The sequence below is a fragment of the Lolium rigidum genome, chromosome 3 (assembly GCF_022539505.1).
Source record: "Lolium rigidum isolate FL_2022 chromosome 3, APGP_CSIRO_Lrig_0.1, whole genome shotgun sequence".
NCBI lineage: Eukaryota > Viridiplantae > Streptophyta > Magnoliopsida > Poales > Poaceae > Lolium > Lolium rigidum.
In genome coordinates, this window is record NC_061510.1 from 329141992 (window position 1) to 329155131 (window position 13140).

The following is a 13140-nucleotide window of genomic DNA, read 5'->3' on the forward strand; positions in this document are numbered from 1 at the left end:
ACAAATTAACAACTCCCTAAATAAAGCACACATGTGTGACCACGGAACATTCTTTTCACTTTCATAAAACCCTATGCTTGGTGTTTTCCCATAAGTACCTCAATTCATCACAATTTCTAGTCTCAAGAAAAAGAGAAGCTATAAGGTCACTCTTCCGTATTACCTTAGTCAATTATATTTAAAAATAATTAGGCCTTTTTACCTAAGCCTCATAACCCACTTTTTGTTTTGTGGCTATGGCTCAAAAGTCCTAATTCAAAGATCTTGCCAAAAACCTTTTTCCTTGAAAATTGGGCTATGTAGTCACTTAGGTCATAATATCAAAATGGTTTCTAAAGATATTCTGTTTTAACCCAAAGTATTTACCAAATGGCTTACCCTTTGTGACTCTAAAATCTTGAGAAAGCTTTTATTCGTAGTTTTGGTTTCTTCAAATAAAATGGAATGATCCATATTTCCTATTTCCTCCATGGATTATTCTACTCTTCTAAAACCCTCTCCTATTTTTTCAAATATTTCAAGTAAGCCTAATTGTTTAATCTAAGTCAAAGCCATAGACACCAAATTAAATGGTATTTTGGATCTGTGATCAAATACCCATGGCGACTGCCTTTGCCATTAATACATCTCACATATCCATCAATCAAGATCACACCTCCATATAGTCTTGACTTTGGAAAATTACTTTTGTCTATCAAATCAATCTCCATTTGTATACATATCTCTTCAAGAAAATTTCAACTTAGCCTAACCATCTTGATAACCTTCTCTATATCATATTGCCCTAGACCTCACCTAGCGAAAGTAGCTTGATCTACTTCAACAATGTTCCTTTGCTTCACCTCTGCTCCTTCTCATTTTATCTTTAAATTTTGGGTACATCACCACCATCTCCCCCTCACCTTGTCTTAAAAATTCCAAACCTCGTTGGACCAACATGGTCTTTTGATAATTTTGAATAAATAATATATTTTCTCCCTTCTCCTTTTCAATTGAGCTCCTTCAAAATCTGTCCACACCTTTCTTCAACACAATCCAGCCTCCCTCTCCCTTGAATTGAAAATTTCCACTTTGCAAATCTTGTTGAAATCCTTGTCTTGCACATGGGGGACTTGTTCAACACCACCATGCACCCTCTCCTTCCCATACCTTTGTGTCTCTCATATGACAAGTTGACACCATCACCATCCACTACCTCTCTTTTCTCTCCTCTCTCTCAAATTTGCATCAAACATGGCGGGCCATGAGTTTCTGCACTCACACGCACCACACCACTGCACACTCACCCCATCGCCCACCCCTCTTCGCGCACCCACCCCTCTTGGACCACGCGGACCGTCCTTCTCTCCCGCCTAGGCCCGGGGACGAGCAGCCCAGCCCCATCGACCCAAACTCTAGCCTCCGGAGACGTGCACGCTCCGGACACACCTCTCACGCGCACGCCGCACCCTTCCGCTCGGCCCCTCCTTTCCCGCGCGCGCTGAGCGTCTTCATCATGAGTCACCACGCCCCCCGCCTCCCCTACCGTCGAGCAACTCGCCCTCCATTGGCCAGACTCCACCATGGAGTCTCGCCATTAGGTGCTGCTCGCCGCCGCCACCCTCCCGCTGGCAATATAAGCCCCCACCCCTGCCACTCCTTCTCCACACCACCCCGCTCCTCTCCACCTCCCTGAATCCGCGCTAGAAGTGCTAGAACACGCTCCTAGTCACCGGCATGGTCGCCACCATGGGTGGTCACCGCAAGGTGTGCAGTGGCTGTCCAGCTGCGCCCGTGCTCCTCGCCTCCCTTCTCTCCACCACTCTTCTCTGACCTCTCACAACCCTAGCAGGCCCATTTCCGCCGCCCAGGTCCCGCAGGGCACGCTGCTATCATCCCCGCCCGGTGCGCTGCTGCGCAGGAGAAGACGCCGGGAGGAGCTGGCTGTGGACGCGAGGAAGGCGCCGCTAAGCCTTCCCTGGGCGACCTCAACCTCAGCACTCCCAGCCAAGGCATTCATCGCGCGTGCGTTCGCCGCCATCTCGGTGAGTTCCGTCCGCCTGTCCTCGTTTCGTTGCTTCTAAGTGCGTGCCCGTGACGCGGAGGCTGCTACGCCGCAGGCGGCCGATCCGTGGCCTCGGTGGTGCATGGCTCTGCCATGCAGCCACGCACGGCCATGACTCCCACTGGGGCTTGCTCCTCTTTCTCCCATCTCCACCTGGAAACCCCACCTGGGCCGGCCCAATCTCCACCTCCGCACGGCCCAAGGACTTCCCGCCCGTTTCCGTCATTTAAATTTTGAATTGCTATTAAAATGTGTGAAAAACCAGTAACACCAATTTGTGAATATCTCGAGATCTACAAATCCGAATTGAGTTAAACCAATTGCATTGGTTCACAAATTTTATTACCTTTCCAATGCCGCTTGGTCTAGTATTTTTAGGATTTTTGTAACGATTTATAGTGCATTAAACATGTTCTCTGGTTATTGTTTAGTATTTGTAATTCCTAAAATGGTGAGATTAATATTTTTGGATGAATCAATTGTGGTTGGTCTTGTTATGTTAATGTTCATCTAGGAAAAATATTGTTAGTCCGTTTTCATGCTATTTTATTCTGCTGTTTGGAGTTATTTGTGTATCACATGGTTTGATGAACCAAAAAACCTGTTTATTTATTAAACCCTTTAACCACCACTTTTACTTAAAAATAGCCATCTTGTGTTTTAATCTTGCAAAACAAGTACCCCTGTATGCTTAGACTTGTTTCATTTAAAACCTTGCTTGCAAGTTTGAAATATGGTGTTGATTGTATGTTGCTTGTTCTTTTATTTTGCGACGCTAGATTCGAGTGATGTTGGAGTTGAAGAGAAAGGATTCAAAGAATTTGGAAGAAGTCCAGGGACAAATAAGCCAACCAAGGCAAGCCATCTATTGATCTCTGAATGTTTGTGTCACATATTGTTGACATTTTATTGTTGTTCTTATTCCATTTTCTGTGGTGTGTTATTCTCTGTTTGTGTCATGCATGCTTAATCTTTAGCATGATAATCTTCTTGGTCATGTATTATGCACCTCTTAATGAGTGTTGTGTACTAGAAATAACCATAGTATGTCACCTCACTTGGTTGTCTTCACATGCTTCCCTTGAGCATGTTATCCTACTTTGCAATTCACTCATACACCCCTCCTAGTGAATTGATAAATGACATTTTGATCTTGGTTTACCCTCACTTGGGAAGAGTATGCCTACCCACCTTGGGTATGTTGAGTGTGTTGATCTCCAACACCTCTCCTCTGTTTATATCGATTGGTGATACGTCTCCGACGTATCGATAATTTCTTATGTTCCATGCCACATTATTGATGATATCTACATGTTTTATGCATACTTTATGTCATATTTATGCGTTTTCCGGAACTAACCTATTAACAAGATCTTAGAAGAGCCGATTCTTTGTTTTTACGCTGTTTTTGGTTTCGAAATCCTAGTAAGGAAATATTCTCGGAATTGGACGAAATCAACGCCCAGGGGCCTATTTTGCCACGAAGCTTCCGGAAGACCGGAGAGCAACGAAGTGGGGCCACGGGTGGCCGGACGGTAGGGCGGCGCGGCCCCAGCCCTGGCCGCGCCGACCTGTCTGTGGGCCCTCGCGACGCCCCTGACCTGCCCTTCCGCCTACAAATAGCTTCGTCGCGAAACCCCCGATGCCGAGAGCCACGATACGGAAAACCTTCCGCGAGGCGCGCCGCCGCCAATCCCATCTCGGGGGATTCGGGAGATCGCCTCCGGCACCCTGCCGGAGAGGGGATTCATCTCCCAGGAGGACTCTACACCGCCATGGTCGCCTCCGGAGTGATGAGTGAGTAGTCTACCCCTGGACTATGGGTCCATAGCAGTAGCTAGATGGTTGTCTTCTCCTCATTGTGCTTCATTGTCGGATCTTGTGAGCTGCCTAACATGATCAAGATCATCTATACTGTAATTCTATATGTTGTGTTTGTTGGGATCCGATGGATAGAGAATACTATGTTATGTTGATTATCAATTTATTATCTATGTGTTGTTTATGGTCTTGCATGCTCTCCGTTATTAGTAGAGGCTCGGCCAAGTTTATGCTAGTAACTCCAAGAGGGAGTATTTATGCTCGATAGTGGGTTCATGTCTCCAGTGAATGCAGGGCGAGTGAGAGAAAGCTCTAAGGTTGTGGATGTGCTTTGTTGCCACTAGGGATAAAACATTGATGCTATGTCTGAGGATGTAGTTATTGATTACATTACGCACCATACTTAATGCAATTGTACTGTTGTTTGCAACTTAATCTTGGAAGGGGTTCGGATGATAACACGAAGGTGGACTTTTAGGCATAGATGCATGTTGGATAGCGGTCTATGTACTTTGTCGTAATGCCTAATTAAATCTCACTATACTCATCATATACATGTATGTGCATGGTCATGCCCTCTCTATTTGTCAATTGCCCAAGCTGTAATTTGTTCACCCAACATGCTATTTATCTTATGGGAGGAGACACCTCTAGTGAGCTGTGGACCCAGGTCCAATTCTCTTATCTTGAAATACAATCTCTTGCAATACTTGTTCTACTTGTTTTCTCGCAAACAATCATCTTCCACACTATACATCTAATCCTTTGTTACTGACAAGCCGGTGAGATTGACAACCTCGCTTTGTTTCGTTGGGGCAAAGTACTTGGTTTGTGTTGTGCGGGTTCCACGTTGGCGCCAGGAATCCCTGGTGTTGCGCCGCACTACATCCCGCCGCCATCAACCTTCAACGTGCTTCTTGGCTCCTACTGGTTCGATAAACCTTGGTTTCATACTGAGGGAAAACTTGCCGCTGTACGCATCACACCTTCCTCTTGGGGTTCCCAACGGACGCGTGCTGTACGCGTATCAATTGGTTATTGTCACAAATATAAAAATGTTACCCCCTCTCATATTGACAACATACATGCTTACCTTAAGCGTGTTGATCATTCTTGACATCCTACCTACACCTCTTTTAGTGGATTAGTGGTTATTCCGACAATCATGTCGTACCTCCTCAATGATGATGTCTCGGTACACTTCTTATGAGTATGCCGAGCCCCTTTTTGGCACCTCCACACTTCCACTAAGTGGTCTTTATGAATAGCGTCAAGACCATGTTGTGTTCTAGTTCCATCATGAAACTTTAGGTTGGGAACCCCTCAAGGTTTACCTTGTTGTAAAAGTTTTGAGAAAACCTTGGGTGATTCGACCTTACCCGAGTGTATGGTTTATGAAAGGAAAGGATCTTGACAAAGATGGTTGGAAAGAGAAAAGTGTGTGTGACTTGGGTTTTTGAGAAAAACGACACACGATTCTCTGTATTCGCCCGAAACAATTAACCCGCGCGCCCACACTACTCCAACGTGGGCACCGGGCTTAGCTTGACGTTTGTTCTTCTTAGCATGAGGCACTGCACAACTATACAAGGGTACGGTTACCCTCGAGTCCGGGTTGTCGTAGGTGGAGACAATCGTATAACGGGAGGCCTTCGGGGCTGACCCGTCCGGAAGACACTATGGGTCTCCTGGCTTGGCGGTGGAGCCACGCTCAAAAGGAGGTGAGCTGCCACGGTGCTGGGGAGGTACATACTCCATAGGGTAGGACCTCTTGCTAAGTTGAATGGGCGAAAGGTTTATCTGGTGTATCCAGAGACTACATACTTTCGTATGACGAGTCAGGGGATGATCCAGGCGGATTTATCGAATCTTGTGGGGAAAGTGCGCACACTGCGAGTTAAAACCATTCGAATAGCCGCGTCCGCGGTCATGGACGGTTGGGATGGCCGTTACCGAGGCTGTGTCGAGTTTTGGTTTTGAAAATAATTTCCAAAGGAAATGTGTGTGTTGGAAGTACCGGAAGGGTGCAGGGAAAGATGTTGTCTGGCACGACCATGTGGAGATGGTCGAGGAAAATGAAACATAATTGGGTGACCCTTCCTAGTGTTTCATGTAGAAGAACTCTTCTTCAATAAAGATATAGAGATGTCATAGTTATCTTTTGAAGTATCTTCTTCAATAAAGATATAGAGATGTCATAGTACCACCTTAGTGTCCCCATCAACTGCGATGTCGGGATGCTATATCCTCATGCTATTTCCACAAGAGAAATTAGCTTTTCCCTCTTGTCATCTTAGATTAGCACTTGTTATCTTGCACTCTTGCAAAGTACATTCGTGATGGTTTGCGAGTACAATTTCAATGTACTCACGGCTTTGTCCCTGGCTATTTACTTGGCCAGACTTGGAGAAACACGACGGATGAAGAAGGAGTTGACGACGTCCATGCAAGCTAGGAACGTCTTCCCAGTCAGTTGCCTGTAGGGTTATGGCAGATGACTTGGGTGCTCGCTTATTCTTGAAGTGATGTTGCTACTACGATGTTTAGTTAGGCCCTTCGAGGCTATTTTGTAAAGAATGGTCATGTGACCTGATTGTAATTTTCTTATTCCGCTTTGTAATGGATGGTGTAATTTGATATCAGTTCGGTTATGTGTTCACGGCGCACTGATCATGGGATCGTGAACTGATACATAACAGGGAATTTCGAACAGCTAGTCCGGGATCCCCACAGTCGGCTGTCTCCTGCAGAGACGCATAAGAATGGGAGAACGGACGCAACATCTCTCCAGCAGCCTGCATCGGCGGAAATCGGAGGCATGGACGTCCGGCCGTGGGATTACCGAAAACCTTGACATTAGGCTGGAAAGTAATGATTAGGGTTTTGTTTTTTTCTTTTTCTATTATGGTAGTAGATAGAAATAGCTCACGCGGGTGGAGGCCATCCAACGGCAAAAAGTCTAGCGTTTAGTTGATCTGACGGACATCAATTGTTAATCTCTAGGATTAACGTGGGGGCTTGTGGAGAGTCTCCAATTAGTAGATATAAGATAGATACTATTTATAAGTATGTGTGGTCAGATGGCCTATTTCCCAAAGAAATACGCCAAATGGCCAAATGGGTGGCCGCTGCGTTGGGCGCAGCGTGCGACCCAAACGGACACGCGGACGCGGGGCGCTGTCCTGGTGTCCGCTCGGGCACGCAAACGGTCCAAAACGGACGGCCCAACACGTCCGTTTGGGTCGGCCGGTTGGAGATGCCCTGAACTTGCAAGACTACGGACTACCAAAACCTAGGGTGTAACATCGATCGTATCTTGCTCTCTGCCGTTTTCACCGGCACCATCCGTATTCGCGATGATGGAGCCGACGCCCGTCTCTCGTCGTCCTCGGCGGAGTAACGGCAACAACTCATGCCTCGCCTTCATGCAGCCTACTGCAGCAGCTTGTCTCGTAGTGAGTATACGCTCCAATCGTCACATATGTCTCTTCCTGGCGAGCATCATGTGACTTCAAATTGTCCGGTTCCCCTCTCATGGCATGAATTAACTCCTAGCTCGGGAGATCTTCCTTGTTTTATGTAACCTTGGAACCCCACCAAGTGGGCTTGGAGTCATCTCCTTCACCGGTTCCGGACTTTTATAACGCGATGCAAACGATGTGACCAAGCTAGGTAGTAGTATATACGGAGTACTATGCTTGGCTTGTCTATTTACGAAGCTAGTTTGAAATAAGGAGGGTCGGTCTCATCATCTTCCTGGCCCACAGCGCGCGCGAGCATAGCCAGGAACGCATCGCACGAGCCTAGTACTTACTACTCCAATAAACACCAAGGAGTAAGAAAAGGAATCTCATAATAACGCATTTAAAATCAAGGTAAATGGGGTTTTGCCAATAGTTGCCGCTTCGTTGGAAACATATACATCAATTTTGTAATTTATTATAGAATATACTCTTATATATGCATTATAATTAGTGTTATCATCATGTACCAAAACATAAAGACTGAAATGCGCTACCGACAGGAATTTGGAGGGGGGACCACTGCAGGAATCGCCTCCGGTCACCTCTCATTCATCGTCATCGCCTCCTCATCGCTCTCCACAGTGAAAAAGGAGTAGTTCACCGGCCCCTTGAAGTTTGGGATTGTGTTGGTACCATGATCAAATCTCTCCATGTCTTATTCGCAAAAAAAATCTCTCCACGTATTATCATTGTTCTCACTAGCGGACCTTAGTGGATGTCAGCCAATGCAGTTTTTTACTTATTATCCCGTAGTAAATGGTACCACATCAAGTAAAATTAGCCCACAAGTTTATGTGGTCGCCCTCTGCGCATTGCTCCTCCCCCCAAGATTATGACCCAAGGTTTGCCACTGATTGTTCTAGTCCATACAAGTTGTTCTACAGGATTACGGAACTATACTTGTAATTTTCATGGTGAATATTTGGTTATGATATGAAAACATTCAGCCAAATCTATCTCCTGATTTTCCCAGTAATAATGTTGGTGTGTTTGAACAAGCACAGACACACTAGCCAATTGGCAAGTTTCCAAGAATTTACTCGTTTTCTTTTACCAAGTGTCGTGTTCCATGTGTATAAGGTGACGAGGACCAAACCTTCTGGTTCACAGATTCAAGGAGGGTTTGCAGAATAACAGGAATAACGACTACAACACGTGGGCCGCGTCGGCTTTTAAAGTCGCAGCACGTCCCTAATCGTATCGCTCGCGCTAGCACAAAAAAAAAAGGGCGCAATGGATAAATACGTCGCGGAAAGTGTAGACCCGACGATTTTTTCGCTTGGCACATCACGATACGCCACGCGTTCTTGTGCGCGACACCTAAATTGAAACAACTCGGTCCATTAACAGACGACAGACTATTTAGTGCCAGAAAAGTGTAGTACAAAACTATGCCTTCTTCGGTACGACTTTCACGTCACATATATTATATACAATCAACAATTTATAATCAATTGATCATCTTCTTCATGAAAATAGTAATTTCAATTGAATAATGATATAAAATTGCACTACTTTAAAAGATATAAAACTTATTACATTACATTCTGATGATTAATGCACATTGTCAGAGGATTTGAGCCTATCTTTGTTTAGCTAACCTAAACTAATTACAATTATTTCGGATCTTGGCTACACTTGAAGGTGAAAAGGTTGGGATCTCCACCAGTGTCTTTGAGCATCTCTTTGTCAGCCGCGGGTTGGAAGGCGCATACACCGCGTTGGATCTGAAAGAGACGGATGAACAATTAAACACCGTAAAGAAGAATGACATGAAATACGACCTGCAGATGGGATGAAGTCTAACCTGCATTTAGGCAACATCAGTTGATGAATCTGTGCGCAATCGCTGAATTACGACCGAGGCCAAGCCGTGCTCATCCCGGTAGTCTTCTTCTTCCGGACCATCTTGTGATTTGGGATTTGGCCGAGTCTAATCGCGACCTAGGGTTAGAGGGTGGATATTTGGGAGTACGGCCGATGGGTAGTGAGACTTGGGAGTGAGGAAGTGCGGTATGGGGCAAGGGTTGTACAACTGTGTATATATCTAGGAGTGGGGAGCGGGTGTTAATGTTTTTTCTGGGCCCTTCAGTGCCTGCAATCGGCTAAACATTATGGGTCCCGATTACAATAAGGTCCCATATGCTTGTGGAGTTTTTTCTTTTGAGTGTATGCCCAAAAGGCATAATATAGCTATAAGCTTGTGAACTTAAGTAAGAACTAAATTAACTAGATCCATAATAAATTGAACAACGACGATGACTGATATGATAAATACATAGTACTTAAATTAATAATTAAACAACCATACATCAGCGGGAACTGAAATACATAGTGAAATACATACATATTGCTGCCTCAAATAAAAATCCCTTACTCAATAGTAAGTTGATCTAGAGTTTCAGCAAGGGACCCTAGCTTTTTTACACAAAGTTGCACATTGACTTAATCGCGCTTATCACAAGAGCCTCCTCTTCTCGTGATTTCTTATTACTTGCTTAACAGTATCCTCATGGTCGGAACCAGAAATTTCATACCAGCCGGTGATGGCGTCTCCACATCTCCGCCAACACATGTTGCAACTCCAGCGGGTGTTCTTTATCGACATACAACATGAAGTCGCATTTTGCCGCTTGATGGTTACACCCTAGGAATCTGTGGCCGGTGTTCACGCCCTCAAATGCGATGAGGCAATTTGGAGGTAGGCCCACTTGCAAAGTACTCCCTCCATCTCACCAAAAGAGTCTCAACTTTGTCAAGATTTTGATGTATCTAGGCACTATTTAGTAGGTAGATACATCAAAATTTTGACAAAGTTAAGACACTTTTGGTGGGACAGAGAGAGTATATCAGATTTGGAAAAGCTAGTCCAACCATCTACTTTCAAGTCGACCCACCTCTGACTGATGCCCTGATCGACGAAAACCCCAATTAGCTTGTGCAGTGATGGAGGTAAAATATCTATAAAAAAATACTTTGATGTACTAAAAATAACCTTTTATCATTGTTCTCACAGGGCGGACCTTACTGGGGGAAAAGGACAATACCCCTTCCCCCATTGTGTTTGGACGAGGGAGCCTTGTGGCTGATTGAAACAGACAATACGGACTGCGGCCACCACCTGGTCGAGTAGCTAGGTCAACGCACGACCAATATATACAAACTGGATTTTATTGTGTTACTGAACACAAAAGCAGCGGACGGTAAACCAAACATGTGGCCTAACTTAGTAAATGCCGCGAGAGTAGTTGCTTGTAATATTTGGTCTTGGCTTTTAGCCGAGACGGGTTGTAAAACTTCTAAAATCTTCTCCTTAATCAATGAAAATGGAAAATCTTTTACCTTGTTTCAAAAAAAGTAAAATAAACATAAACATAAAAAAGTGACTGTTCTTCTGAAAGCACACCAAAGAAGATGAAAACCCATAGAATTGGTGAGATCCGGCTGGGGCACGACTCCACGTGTTATATGCGGATGCACCGTCAGAATAAGGATAAAACCCTAGGAATTTATTTTAGCTTCAAAATGTAGTCATTTAGAACACCGAAAAAAATATGGAAAACAAAAACGAAAACCCTCCCGCCGACAGTGGACGGTTCTTCGAAATAGCACTGTAACGAGTGCGTGTGGTGGCATCGGTGGATGACTGCTACTGGGACGAGCGACTGTGAACTGGAAAATACAGTATGTCCGCATGTTTTTACCCGTCATGTATTTGTGATCGAGAGGGTCGAGGAATGTTTTCGTCGTGGATACACTGCTGCCTGCCTGACGAAAACATTGCTACACATCGGACACATGGGGTCACACACGTACGCACGCAGGCTACGTACTGGTTGTGTGGTGTGTACACTGACTATAGAGTGGCCGGCTCCCTACCACGGATCGAGCGCATTTAGGTAACAGTGATCCGTGGGGCCTAGGCGTTTTATGCCTTTGGCCTTTATCCTTTCCCTGTCGCCGTCTCGCGTGTTTGCGTTGCAGGCCGGACTAACATGTTTGATTCTACGCGGGAGTCTTGCACGGCATGCATGTTTGGATACGCTCCCGCGCGCTTTTTCTTTTGATACCGGCTTTAAATATCGCTTCGCCGGCGGTACGTACGGGGACCGGCAGCACCGGCGACACGTACGGTGGTACGTACTACGCTACGCGGTGCAGGCATCTCGTATCTTGTACGTACGGCCAGCGCCATCAATGTGAACTTGATTTTTCATGGGCGAAGCAACGCTCCGTTGATCTCTCTCGCTCTTCATGCATGCCCCATGGATAACAAAACTCGCAGTAAATAAACGGAGCTTGCACAAGCGCATCTCAAATGGATAATGTAATAAGGCATCCAAAACTAGTGCCCTAAATATTATAGCGCAAAATACTTAACGTGAATATTCGAAATATGGGTACTGGTGAACCTGATTGAAACAATTCCGAATATGATTATACTTACACATTTTTTTTAAGCTACATGGTGTCCGCATACTAAGGCCCTAAGGCCGGCTGCAGCTTTGAGCTGTGGAAAAGCAGCTGTGCGAAGTAGAAATTGATGTTTGGCAGAAGTGTTGTTGATGGTTGTTATTGATGGTATGAAGGATGAAATGTCTAAAATGCCTCTGAATGTTGAAGAAGGTGCATAAATGATGATTTGACACGAAATAGCTACTTCTGACTTTTTTTTTACATAATTGCCATGCTTAAGGGTTGAATTGCGTCAATTTAGTTATCTTGCAAGACTTGTTCATATTAAATATAAACATCACATATACTCGAAGACTTGTCTATATGAACCCAAAAGTGCAACAAGTTTCTAACCTCTAGACATATATTACAAGACTTTTCCATATGAACACAGAAGAACAACAAGTTTCTAACGGCTAGACATATATTACAAGACTTCTCCATATGAACCAAAAGAGCTAGAAGTGTTCTCAACTTCTAGACACCTCCCCTTGATGCGAACAAAACATTGGCTATGTTATCAAGAGTGTTGTTCATGCTAACATGATCCTCTCCCAAATCATTGCCTAACATTGGCTGCTCATGTGGAATAACATGTCCCAGAGGCATATAGTTGTCATCGTTGTCACATCTAACTTGATATACCATGTAAGATGCGCCATTTCTGTTTCAATACCTCAAATGCTCTCTCAATAGCATTCCGCAAAGATGAATAAGCATGATTAAATATTTCTTGCTTCCCAGACGAGGTCCAGCTAGCCTGAACTCAGGCATATGTATGCATCGTTTGTTAGAGATGTGCTCTAAATAAATACCGTATCTGCAGCGTACTTCCCCGTGGGTTTCAATTCTCACGGGGCCGTAACTAATCGTGCTCGACCGTATCTTGGACAAGCTCGCAGGTTATCAACTGCGTCTGCTTGGCATCAGTTGATACACAGCTGAGTGGTAGGGTCTCCAGGATCATGTTTCCTTTGAATACCCTCGACGTACAGATTCTGTTTTCGTGTAAAGTAGTAGTACTGTAGCTAGCTAGACAGCCAGGCGTACGTATTTTCCGTGTTTAGCAATAAACTCGATCGTCATCTGATGCGACGCTTGTTGTAGATAGACAGGCCCGGGTCGGGGAACAGTATGGATCGGCCGTCCACCGTCGATCGTCGTCAATGCTTGGCACGTATCCTCTGCTTCCCTCCGATGGGGCTGTGTCCGTTCGTTCGCACGAGGTTGCGCACCGTACTACGCGATCAAGGCGCAACGGAACACCGTTTCATGCAGGCCGGCGGTTTCCTCCGC